This window comes from Oryctolagus cuniculus, chromosome 21 (assembly GCF_051225735.1).
Source record: "Oryctolagus cuniculus isolate XC-2025 breed Fujian yellow rabbit chromosome 21, ASM5122573v1, whole genome shotgun sequence".
NCBI classification, from domain to species: Eukaryota; Metazoa; Chordata; class Mammalia; order Lagomorpha; family Leporidae; genus Oryctolagus; species Oryctolagus cuniculus.
In genome coordinates this window covers 3,325,728-3,339,219 of record NC_142887.1, presented here as the reverse complement: position 1 = coordinate 3,339,219, position 13,492 = coordinate 3,325,728, and the positions used below count along the sequence as shown (strand labels likewise).

Sequence of the window (13,492 nt, the reverse complement as noted above, 5' to 3'; positions counted from 1 at the left end):
AATCAAGTAAATAAATAACTAATAAAATAAATACATAAAACTTTGTCTCCTTTCATTCTTACAATACGCTGGTCAGACAGTCATTGTTCCTTTTCCCTGAGGTTTCAGGAATAATAAGAAATAGGGGCAATTGAGACAAAACTTCTATAATACAAAATCAGGGCTCAGCCTCTTGTCTGTGTCTCTTAGCCCAAAATTTCCTTGCCTATACAATATCAAAAAAATTTGGGACCAATGCTATGGCACGGTAGGCTAAGCCTCTACCTGCAGTGCCAGCATCTCATATGGGTGATGGTTCTAGTCCCAGCTGCTCCACTTTTGATCCAGCTCCCTGCTAATGGCTTTGGAAAGCAACAGAAGATGGCCCATGTCTTTAGGCCTCTACATCCATGTGGAAAGAATTTTCTGGCACCTGGCTTCAGATCAGCTCAGCTCTGTCTATTGTGGCCATTTAGGGAGTGAACCAACAGATGGAAGACCTCTCTCTCTCTCCCTGCTTGTCTGTAAACTCTGCCTCTGAAGTAAATAAATCTTTTTTTAAAAAAAGGGAGTGATACAGCTGGCCTCACAAGCTAGTAATCACTGGACAAAAGAAGTCATTTGTTTCTGCAATAGATAAAACCCTGCTAGCCAAAATTGTCTGGAAAGGATTATTTAGGGGAGTTTCAGATCAGGTAAGAAAAATCCAAGTCTGGGAAGTAAATAACTATCATTTACATGTAAACCCCAGGTCAACTGAAGCCCACCGGGACATCATAAAAATTCCCTAAAGAACATGTCATTGCCAACAATAAAAGGAAGATCACAAGCACCACTGAACAATCGGAAACTTGGCCAAAGCTCAACAATCACCTGTCAGCCCCCATTTTAATCTATAAAAACCTTTACTTCTAACTTCTCAGGAAGCCCTGAAATTAAGCAAAAGTTCTCATCTTACTTTGGACTTTGCCATAAATACCTCAATCTACCACCACTCAATGTCAGTGATTGGCTTACTGTGTGTTGTGCAAGCACATATAGGTTAGGGGGTTTTTTTGTTTTATTTTTTGTTTCTGTTTTAAAGATTTATTTATTCCTTTGAGACTCAGAATTACACAGAGAGAGGAGAGGCAGAGAGAGAGAGAGAGAAAGAGAGAGAGGTCTTCCATCTGCTGGCTCACTCTCTAATTGGCTGCAATGGCTGAAGCTGCACTGATCTGAAACCAGGAGCTTCTTCTGGGTCTCCCATGTGGGTTCAGAGGCCCAAGGACCTAGGCCATTTTCCACTGCTTTCGCAGGCCAAAGCAGAGAGCTGGATCAAAAGTGGAGCAGCTGGGACTCAAAGTGGTGCCCATATAGTATGCCAGCACTGCAGGCAGTGATTTTTATCTGGTATGCCATGGGGCAGGTCCTGGTTAGGGGGTTCTATAACAACATTGTTAATGAGTTTGGGGGAATTGTTGTGCAATAGGAGCAGCAATGGGACTTGAACTCAGGCATGCTGACATAGAATGTAGGCATCTCAAGCAGTGCTCCAATCACTATGCTAAATCCCATTCCCCTAGTTTGTTAAATTAACTTTCTATTTGAATGCCAGAGAGACTAAGACAGCAGAGATGATCCATCTGATGGTTCACTCCCCAAATGCCTAGAATAGCTAGGGCTAAGTGAGGCCAAAGCCAAGATCCAAGAACTCATTCCAGGTCTCCGTCATGGTTGGCATGGATCTGAGTGGCTTAGCCTCCAAGGGTGAACATTAGCAAGATGATGAAATTAGGAGAAGAGCCAGGACTCTGTCCTAGGCACTCTTGTAGCTGATGTGGGTGTCCCAAGTGACAGCTTAATTGTTGTGCCAAATTCCAGCCCAGCTAACTTTGTTGAGGTATTTTCCCTCACAAGTCTCTTTCTCTACTTAGAAGAGGGAAAACTGATTTTTCTTTGACAAAAATTGTCAACTAAACAGGGAGATTCACACAGATGAAAATGAGATACACTCTATTATTTTAAATATATTATTTCAAAGTTTGCTTTTTATAAATTCAGGAAAGTAAGAAGATAATAGATTGTGGTTTGGGTACAAATAATATATCTAAACTGAGCATAACATGAATTTTAACACCTCTGCTTTAGAAGACATTTACAACTACTTTGAAGTTGTGTAGAAGAGAATGATATAGAGTTAATGAAAGCAGGAATGCAGGAGTTCAGATTCTTCTTTTCACCTCAGGCTCCAATGCAGGACCACCAAGTCTGTATTTCAATGTTCGGATACACTATGTATATTTTCACACTGTTTTTGTCTGCCACTCTCTGAATCTATGTTGGGATTTCTTCCCCAAGCCTTCTTGAATCTGTAGAAATATCACAGCATGATATAGCTCCATCCCATTAAAACAATAATGGATACATGACTCTTCCTTAAACTTTATATGAAGAAACACAGAATAACTCACCTGGAAGCATTTCAGAAAATGAGATAAACATTCAGGGAAAAAGCATTTGGCATGGTAGTGAAAAGACCCACATTCCATGTTATGGTACCTGGGTTCAAGTCCCAGTACTGATTCTGATCCAGCTTCCTGTTCATACACAAGCAGGTGAGCAGCAAGCTCAATAGTTATCTCTCTGTTACCAGCATGGTGGATTCAGAATAAGATTCTGGCTTCTGACTGCCCTGGCCGGTCCCAGCAGATGCAAAGACAATCTCTCTGCCTCTGTTTCCCTCTATGGGTGTGTGAGTGTGTGTGTCCCTCTGTCTCTTAATCAGTATCTCTCTTTTCAAATGAATTTTTTTAAAGATTTGCTTATTTGAAAGGGAGAGTTACAGAGAAGAGGCAGACAGAGTTTGAGAGAGAAGTCTTCCATCCACTGGTTCGCTTCCCAGATGACTGCAACAGCTGGAGCCACACCAATCTGAAGCCAGAAGCCAGAACCTATTCCAGGTCTCCCACATGGTCGTAGGGACCTAAGGACTTGGGCCATGTTCTATTGCCTTCCCAGGCCATAGCAGAAAGCTGGATCGAAACTTGAGCAGCCAGAACACAAACCGATGCCTATACTGGATGCCAGCACTGCAAGTGGTGGCTTTACCGGTAACACTATGCCACAGTGCTGCCCCATGAAATGTTTTCTAAAAATGAGAAACATCATGGACAATATTTTCTCCTAAGCCATCAGGGTCATGTTCAGCATCTTTACCTACATGTAGAAACTGCCCAAGTCTTCCAGAAGCTGCAATCATATCTTAGCTCAATCTTGAGGGAAAAATGCTCTTGTTTTCCTGTAGGTGCTGTGCATACATCACTGGTAGTAGCAAGCCTGTGCTTGACTTCTCCAGGGTGAGTTTTGGTGCAAAGGTCACTGTTTAGCGGTGGCTTGCTGCCCCCTGCTGGCCCTCTGGTGGAACTAATAAAGTGTTTGGCAGATACTGACAAATTGTTTACAAACTTTCAAGACCCTACATAATGATGAATAGCAAAGTTAAAGTGGTCACAACTTCCCATTTTATAAAGCTATAGGAATGGAGAGACTGAGCTTCCTCTAATCTCAGCTTCAACTGTATCCCATTACCTTTTTTATGTGCATTTCACTTCCAATTATTTCACAATATTTTCTGTTGTCCTTTGTGATTTGTTTCTGTAGCTCCTAGGAGTGTGTTCCTATTTTCCACATATTGTGCACTTCTCAAATGTTCTTCTGTTACTGATATTCCAGGTGAATCTACTGTGGTCATAGGATGTCCTTTTTTATTTTTATTCTTTTAATTTTATTTAGGTTCTTTTGTGATCTAGCAAAAGGTCTTCTGCAGACCATGTTCTGTGAGTACTTGAACAGAATGTGTATTCTTTTGTTCAAGTACATGGTCAAGTTGCTTTATCCTTTCCAATATATTGCAAACCTGTTCTGTCCATTATTAAAAGTGACACATTTCTGTCTCCTAATATTAATTTTTTAAGAATTATTATATCTAATATTGTACTAGAGAGAGAGAGAGGCCTTCCTCTGCTGATTTTCTTTCAAAATTGCTACAAAGCTGGCCAGTGTTGTGGCGCAGTAGGCAAAACCACTGCCTGCAGTGGCAGCATCCCATACGGATCCTGGATTGAGTCCTGGCTGTTTCAGTTCTGATCCAGCTCTCTTCTATGGCCTAGGAAAACAGTGGAACATGGCCCAAGTCCTTGGGCCCCTGCAACTACTCCAGCTATTTTGGCAATCTGGGGAGTGAACCAGTGGATGGATGACCTCTCTCTCTCTCTCTCTCTCTCTCTTTGTTTGACTCTCTGTAACTCTGTCTTTCACACAAATAAATAAATCTTTTGAAAAGGTGAGTTAGCCAGGAGCTGGATCACTAGAACTGCCAGGACTAGAACGAGTGCCACAATTGGTGGCTTTACTCTATGCCACAGTCCCCCTTCCTAATACTAGTCTTGACCAGTCTTTTCTCTGATTTTTGTCATTTTCTTTCATTTAATGTTGGGCTTCTTTGTTAGATACATGCATATCTAGAATTAATCTTATCCAGGTTGATTGACCCTTTTATTACTCTAAAATGTCATTTATCTGTAGTACCTTTATTTTAGAGTTTATTCTCTTATTACAATAGTCAGCACGTATACACATCTCTTTTATAATTACCTTACATTGCATATCCATATTTCATGCTTTAACCTCTAATACTTTTGTATTAGAAGCACCACTGTTCTGATGCTTAAGGTTCATTTGCTCCATGATTCTGGCTTTTTCATTTTATCTTAAAGATTTATTTTATTTTGAAAGACAGATACAGCAATCATGAAGGGAGCACAGTCCAGAGTAGGCAAAGCAGCCCCTGGTACAAATCACCCCTGTGAGCTGTCTTGCTGCTTCCTGAATATTTCTTTGAATCAGAAATAACCTGAGCAACTAGTTGTTAACCTGGTGTCATTGGCCTAAGGAGTTTCAGACTGGCACAAACCAGATTGAAATTCCAACTGAAATCTAGGGAAATGTATTTGGTAAGTATCAAACTTGTACATGGTGGTACCAGGTAATATCTCTTTTAGTATTTTGTTCAGCTGTTAGTGGATATTGGTTTTTTTGTTTTGTTTTGAAAAGATTTATTTATTGATTTGAATGACAGAGGTACAGAGAGAGAGGGAGACAGAAAGAATTTCCATCCATGGTTCACTCCCCAATTGGCCATAATGACCAGGATCAGGTTGGTCCAAAACCAGGTATCAGGAGCTTCTTCTTCCAAGTCTCCCACATGGGTTCAGGGGCCCATGGACTTGGGCAATTTTCTATTGTTATCCCAGGCCATAGCAGAGAGCTGGATTGGAAGAGGAGCAGCCAGGACTAGAACCAGCACCCATATGGGATGCCGGCACTTCAGGAGAGGGTGTTAACCCACTGTGGCACAGTGCCAGCCCAAGAAATTGTTTTCTAACTTGGTTCTTTTACGGTCTGGACTAAACAGCAATTGTAATCAGAGCTCTATTCTGATTGCCCCTTAGCACTTATTTTCTAAAATAAATAAGTTGTATTTGGAAACTACAAAAGAAAAAGCTGTTTTATTATAATACTGCTTGACCTCCTTAAGACTGAATAAGAAATGGCCACTTAAAAGATCTCTGAATGGGGCTGGGGCTGTGATGTAATGGGCTAAGCTACCACCACAGGTGTCTGCATCCCATGTGGGCATGATTTCTAGTCCTGGCTGCTCCTCTTCTCATCCAGCTCTAAGCTGTGACATGGAAAAGCAGTAGAGATTTGCCAAGTGCTTGGGCCTCTGCACCCATGTGGGATACCCAGGAGGAACTCTTGTTCCTGACTTAGGATTGGCCCAGATATGGCCATTGTGGTGATTTGAGGAGTGAACCAGATGGAAGACCTTTCTCTCTGTCTCTCCCTTTCTCTATAACTACTGATGGTCTGGGTGGAGGCTTCTTGGAAATAGAATTCAGTTGTTCACAGTCGATGGTTACATATTTCCTCATGAGCTGTCAGTGAGGTCTGCCTTCTGTCATTTCCTTTCAGTGGGCTCCTGAAACTCCCATGCAAACACCATTATTCATAGGTCATTCAAAACACCAGCAGCCAGTGTCAGCCAAAATATGAAAATTTTAACCAAGGTTAAAATTATGTTCTGTGTATTAAGTACAATGAATCAGAATCAGCCTTTTGAGTTTTCTTTTATAGGAAAAATTTTCAAAATCCTAGCTTTAAGGAGCTGGCGCTGAGTCATAGCTGGTAAAACCACTGCCTGCAGTGCCATTATCTCATATGGGCACTGGTTTGAGTTTTGACTGCTCCACTTCTAACACAGCTCTCTGTTATGGCCTGGAAAGGCAGTAGAAGGGTGCCCAATTCCTTGGGCCCCTGCACCCATGTAGGAGACCCAGAAGAAGCTCCTGTCTCCTGGCTTTGGATTGGCCCTGTTCCAGCAGTTGTGACAATTTGGGGAAGGTGAATCAGCCAATTGAAGACCTCTCTCTCTCTCTTTGCCTCTGCCTCTTTGTAACTCTTCCTTTCAAATAAATAAATAAATCTTTATTTGCTGATAGATCAGGATTTCTCTCATTTGTCAGTTTAAAATGGCTAATCAGAATAAAAAATGAAAGGGACTCTGTGAAGAGGCTGGAGTCTCCCCTATTTAGATATTAGAACCCAGATACCCCCCTACCCAGCACCATACTAAGGTGGACTGAGGGGTAACCCCCAGGGGACATCTGGAGGGGCCTAGGCCTGCCACTCCTTTCCTCTACCCCATTTTTGGCATGTGATGAAAAATATTGCATTTTGGATTTTTCTCTTTTGTCCTTGCACTTTAAAATCACCTTAACTGTAGGCTAGGGGAAGCTCTGAGGGGCTCACTTAAGAAAGCCACCCAATCCCTCCCTCCCAAGAAAGGGGGGATTTTCTAATAGTGTTTTGAATTAGGCCAGATGCTTTTCCTGATCCCCCTCCTACGACCACCACCAATGTCATGGAGCTCTGACCCCTTTCCTGGGGAAACTAAATGCCAATAAGCCTAGAAAACTAACTTTCCACAACTCCTTTCCTCTTCTAACCAAGAGCTCAGACTCCCCTTTCTCCAGGTTTCTTTCCTGATCACTTAGCACCAACAGGGGGTTCTACTACTTCCTTAGTTGGTAACAGACAAGAGAGGGACCATGGGGGGAAAGGTAGATTCTGGTGTCTCCCCTCTTTTCCTGCTGCACTGAGGACCAGGAACAGTAAGATCCTCCTTCTTCTACATGTCCCGCCCTCATTTTCCCATCCCAAGATAGATATATAATTTCTTTGATATTTATACACACACCTGGTAATGAAGAAGAGGAAAAAATGGAATCTATAACAATAATAAAGAAATTGTTTCTGGTTTAAAAATGATCTGGTTCCCTCCAGGGCAAGCAATTGCAGAAATGTCCACTGAGTCTGGTCCAGGGATTAGGGAAGGAAGGTCTTAAAAGGTAAAAGGGGGGAGCTACTACCCCAGCCTCAGGGCCCCAACTCCCCAACTCTGTTGCATTTTATAAAACACTCATCCTCTGGGAATTGGGGTTTTAAAAAATGTCTGTGCAGGGGAGGGGAGCCCCTTGGGGGAAGGAAGGTGGCCACCCGGGGCCCTTTGGTGTAGACACAGTGGTGAGGGAAGGGGAGGCACTGAAGGCTCACACCATATCTCAGGTGGTACCACCCACTCATGACAGTTTCTTGACTCCTCCCCTTGTGGGGCCAGGGGAGGCTGAGCTGATGCTCTTGGGTTGCTGTTGGATTTGCTGTGGGCGGTATTGAGCTGTACTTCATCTTCAGGCATCAGCAGTGGCTGCAAGGCCACTTCCTCTATCTCAGAGACACCAGGTGGGGATTTTTGGCTGCTGTAAGATGTTTAATGGCCCAGATATGGGGTGGTTAGACCTGGTTCAGGGGACCCTAGTCCCTGGCCCCTTAGCCTTTCTGGCTTCCCAAAATGTGGGACAGCTGGGCGTCCAAATGGAGTCTTGCTCAGTGGTGATCTCTTCGGGTCAGCTAAGGAGGAAGCCCTATGAGGGCATGGCCTGAGCCAGGTGTTGACTGAATGCCTGAGTCTCCCAAGCCTGGCTCTTCCTCATGGACTGGGAGCTGGGTGACTGGTACAGCAGCTTCTCTCATCCCTGGAGGGAGGCCACAATGTGGCACCACAGATTGTCATAACAGACTGGTGAGGGCTCTCGTGTTGGACCTGTTGGCACCAAACGTGGATGCCTCTCGGCTTCCCATTGCTGGGTCAGGCAGGCTGACAGGAAGGGAGAGGTGTAGCTGAAAGCTGGGTCTGGCTCAGGCTTCCATTGCATGTCTGATTGGCCAGGCTCTTACAGGAGGTGGAAGTGGTGCCCTCTGAACGCATGGACTGCAACTCGTCCAGCACAAAACCTGTTCTCTGGGCTGACTTGAGGCTGGAGGAATGAGAGCCACTGGAAAGTGGGTCAAAGTGAAAGCTTTTGCCAAAGGTGGGAGAACAGAAGCTCTCGGGTTCCAAGCTGGGCTCTGAGTGGTAACTGGGATGACGGCTGCTCTCTGCAGTTGAGGTTGGCTTCCTCAAACTGCCCCCATGACTAACTTGGTGCTGGAGGAATGAGGCAGGGCAGCTGATGTACTGCTGCTACTGTAACCCGGCCGACACTTGTACATGGTTGGTGTGGGGGGCTGTCCTTGCCCCAAAAGCTGCTATCTCCATTAGTAGCCAGGCAAAGGTGTGTTCGCAGTCCCATGCAGCTGCTCAGGTCTGGCATAGGAGGAGGCCGGGGTTTGGCATTTGCGGACTGGCTCTCTGTTGTTTCCAAGCTTCCCTTAGACTTAGTTCCCCTAAGCTCTCCCTGGATGCCATTATCCATGATCTTCACAGTAATCTGACACTTCTGACTGAAGGAAGGGAGGTCTGATTACAATTGTCTTCTCTTTCTTTGGTCTTCCCAAATATCTGGGTGCTGGGGAATTGCAAAGTGCATTGTTACAGCAGCCATTGGTGAAGGGGCTCATGCCTCCCTGGAATTTACCCATAACCTGTTCATTGGTTGTGCGTCCCCAGGCCACCAGCACCACATGAAACCTGGTGAGGTCAGCTACAGGGATGAAGAATAAGCCAGCAACATACTTCACTGCCATTGTGACAGTGTGCAGACCCCTGAGAGCTCCTCTATGTGGCAGAGGACATAAAGGAGGCCAAAGCCAAATATACCCATAGAGTGGGCTGTCAAGGAAAGGAGGAAGAGGAAGAAACAATGCTAGTTCTGGTGGCCAATACAGTTGTTCACCCAGGGGCAGGGATGATCAAATTCCTCCACACAATTATCACAGACACTTTGTGGGAATGCTGAGGAGGACAGTAGCAGCGGCAGGTGGCACATCCTTTCATGCACACCTGGATGCCCTTGATCTCCACTGTTTTGTCAAGGGAGCTCGAAAATCTTCCTTGTCCTCATCTTCCTCAGCTCAAGGGAAAATGCCTGGGTCCATGAAGGTGGCCCTACTGAAATTGGCCAGAACAAAGAGAAACATAACTGCATTGTAGATGGGCACTGCAGGTGACATATTCAGGCTTAGTTCTGGACACGTACAAGCAAAGAAGAGTGTTGTAGCTCCCACTAAGAAGATAGCAGCTGCTGAGGCCAGGACGTGTTTCTGGGTCTGAATCTCTATCCAGACTCTGCGGGCATGTTGGAGCTCTGAAGGGACATCTAACCTGCTGCATAGCCCAGGCCAACACAGAGGCAGAACGGATAAGACAATGGGATAAGGGAACCAACAGAGAAGAGTACAGGAAAAAAAAATCAGGGAAACCAAAAATTTAGAATTATCATCCTTCCACATCCCCAAAAAAACTGAAGGTCAAAATATCTCAAATGAAGGAAAGCATATGGGAGGGGGAAAGGTGATTGCAAGTGATAAATAACCACTTCCCCAGAACAAAGCAGAAGAGGAGGTTAAGAAACACAACTTGGGGGCTGGCGCTGTGGTGTAGCAAGTAAAGCCGCTGCTTGTAGTGCCGGCCTCCTATATGGACACCAGTTCAAGTCCTGGCTGCTCCACTTTTGATCCAGCTCTCTGCTATGGCCTGGGAAAGCAGTAGAAGATGGCCCAAGTCCTTGGGACCCTGCACCCATGTGGGAGACCTGGAAGAAGCTCCTGGCTCCTGGCTTCGGATTGGCGCAGCTCCAGCCATTGCAGCCAATTGGGGAGTGAACCAGCAGATGGAAGACTTCTCTCTCTCTCTCTCTGCCTCTCCTCTGTGTAACTTTCAAATAAATAAATATATATATATATATATATAAAAAACACAAGTTTACCAGCTTGGAAATGGGAGACAAACAGGAGGCTGTACACATACAAGTAGCTGCAGGTAGAGAACATGGACAGTCAGACAGATCAAGGTACTGCTCATGGACAGAGGCAGGTCTTCAAAAAAAAGAAGGGGAAATTTCAAGGCAGGGCAGGAAATTCTGAGCAAGGAAAATTCTTGAGGAGATACCCTAGTACCTCCACGACTACCACACTCCCACAAAATGTGAGCAGCACCTAGAAGAGGTGTGTACTGTGCATTTTTATCCACGAAGGAACCTGCAGCCCCTTCCAGCATGGAAGAAGAGCTGTTTTCACGGCAGCCCTTGTCAGTTCTAGGCAGCCTTCTCAGTGCCACCGCTCCCACACCTTGACTTCACCAGGGTTTGTAGTCTGCAATGGCTCTCTGATATTATTTATTTCTCTCTTGGTGGCTAATGCTGGACTACAGCTGTTACAAGTTGAGTTGTAAAGACTTTCCTTTAAGAAGAGAGAAAACAGAGAGAGAGCAAGCTGCTCTGTCTTCAATCTCTTCTTGCTATTCCCAAGCCCTTCAAGGGCCCCGTTTCCTATAGAGTTCATGCAAAACTGAAGGAAAACTTAAAATCCTTGAAGCCTTTTCTTCCCAATAAGCAGAATAAGACGAAGACATTGATACCACGTGATACTTTAAAAAATAACTCGGGATGAAGGCACAGTTCCAAAGATGTCCCAGTTTCCAGGTTAGTCACTGTGTCTGGTCTTTCTTCTTCAATCTTGGGCTTTCCAGACAGAGTTCAACTGGGTTATGGTGCCTCCCTTGGAGCAGTGCCCATCACCGCCACCATCGTTGTTGACGCAGCCTCCCGGCAGTGCTGTCCGGCCTCTGACAGGCAGCGCAGAGCCCCGGCACGCTGCACACCTGCACTGCTCCTCCACGAGCCAGCGCACAGCCATGGCTCTCAGGGCAGGGTATCGAGCCCTCCCAGTGTTCCCATTGGCTCCCTGCCCCGGGCACGTGAGACGTTTCTCTCATTCATGAGGGTCACACAGTTGCACCTGCCCCTACTCCCTCTGCCATCCACCCATAGCCCCCACCCCTTCTCCACTCTCAAAGTTAAGTACTCTTAACATCTTAACATTCTTTAAAAGTAATTCAAGATGGTTTAAAAGTAAGTATGAAATTTTTATCTTGTTTCATTTTGAAAATTATGTTAATTTAGAAGTTTTTAAAGAATTATTTTGAGATGGTGATGGGGCTGACGCTGTGGCATAGTAGCTTAATCCTTCACCTGCGGTGCCAGCATCTCACATGGGTGCCAGTTCTAGTCCCAGCTGCTCCTCTTCCAATCCAGAGAGCTTCTGCTATGGCCTGGGAAAACAGTAGAAGATGGCCCAAGTCCTTCAGCCCCTACACCCATGTGGGAGACTGGGAGGAAGCTCCTGGCTCCAGGCTTCGGGTTGGCACCCCTCCAGCCATTGCAGCCATTTGGGGGCTGAAGCAAGATGGAAGACCTTTATCTCTTTTGCTCCCTCCCTTTCATTGTCTGTAACTGTACCTTTCAAATAAATAAATAGAATCTTTAAAAATAAAAAAAATTATTTTGGGGCCAAAATAATGGCATAGCAGCTAAAGCAGCCTCCTGTAATTCCATTATTTCATATGGACACCAGTTCAAGTCCCAGCTCCACACTTCTTACCCAGCTCCCTGCTAGTGGCTGGTGAAAAGCAGCAGGTGGCCCAGGTGCTTAGGTCCCTGCACCCATTTGGAAGACTCAGATGAAGCACTCTGACCCAGTGCTGGCTGCTGTGGGCATATGGAGAGTGATCCAGCAGATGGAAATGCACTCTCTCTCGCTCTCTGTAACTCTGACTTTCAAACAAATAAATAAATCTTTAAAAAATGAATTATTTCAAAATGTAAATTTTTGTCATAAGGTAGAAAGGCTACAATACTCTAGAATGTAAGGAAAAAAATAGGACAAAAACTGAAGGTTTAAGTAAGTTGCAGAAAGCATGAGCACATAACAGAAGGTTTGAAGTGGCCAGCACTATGGCGCAGTGAGTTAATGCCTTGACCTGAAGCACTGGCATCCCATATGGGTGTCAGTTCTAGTCCTGGCTGCTCATCTTCTGATCCAGCTCTCTGCTATGGCCTGGGATATCAATGGAAGATGGCCCAAGTCCTTGGGTCCCTGCACCTGTGTGGGAGACCTGGAGGAGGCTTCTGGCTCTGAATTGGCACAGCAATGGTCAATGCAGCCATCTGGGAAGTGAACAAGCAGATGGAAGACCTCTCTGTCTCTACTTCTCTCTAACTCTGACTTTCAAATAAAATAAATCTTTTAAAAAAAGGTTTGAAAAGGAAAAATCTTGTAAGAAAAATTGTGTGTGTGTGAAAACCAAAAGCTTCATTCAAATCTCCCACATGGGTGAAGGAGCCTAGCACTAGGGCCATCCTCACTGCTTTCCCAGGCACATTAACAGTGAGCTTCATCAGAAGTGGAGCAGGGTCTAGCACTGTGGCAGAGTGCTGAGATGGTGGCAGCCATTTGAGCAGCAGTTCATGTCCCAGCTATTCCATTTCCAATCCAGCTCCCTGCTAATGCACCTGGAAAAGCAACAAAAGATGACCCAAGTGCTTGAGTCCCTACAAGCACATTAGGAGACCTGGAAGAAGCTTCTGACTTTGGCCTGGCCTAGCCCCAGATTCTGTGGCCATTTGGGGAGTGAACTACTAGATGAAAATGTCTGTCTTTTGGAATCTCTCTCTATATATAACTCTGCCTTTCAAATAAATAAATAAACTCTTTTTTACAAATGTGGAACAGTCATTATTCAAACCAGCACTCTGGGATGAGGCATCCCAGACAGCTGCCTAATCTACTATACCACAATGCCTGCCCAATTATAATTTTAAAAATTTACACTGTTTTCTAAAATTTTGGAATGAATTTCAAAGGTACACTGAAATAAGATTAGAATTTGATGCTTTTTTTAAACAAGCCGTTTATGTGCATATTGATATGCTAGAAAATATCTGGAAATAGCCTTGGACTTTAATTTTGGAATATTTTTTTTTAAAGATTTATTGATTTATTTGAAAGGCAGAGTTCCAGAGAGGCAGAGTAGAGAGAGAGAGATCTTCCATCCTCTTGTTCACTCCCCAGATGTCCTCAATTGCCAGAGCTGAGCCAGGAGCCAAGAGGTAGCAGCTTCCTCCAGGTCTCCAAC

At 44.8% G+C, this 13,492-nt stretch overlaps 1 long non-coding RNA gene and 1 pseudogene across 2 annotated transcripts in view; both read right to left on the bottom strand.

Annotated features, from left to right (window-relative positions):
* The window catches only part of LOC149119792 (uncharacterized), a 97,920-nt gene that overhangs the window by 53,500 nt on the left and 30,928 nt on the right, over nt 1-13,492 (bottom strand). The gene's annotated exons all lie outside the window — the stretch shown is intronic.
* Nucleotides 7,632-10,144, bottom strand: LOC100345311 (palmitoyltransferase ZDHHC5 pseudogene; annotated as a pseudogene).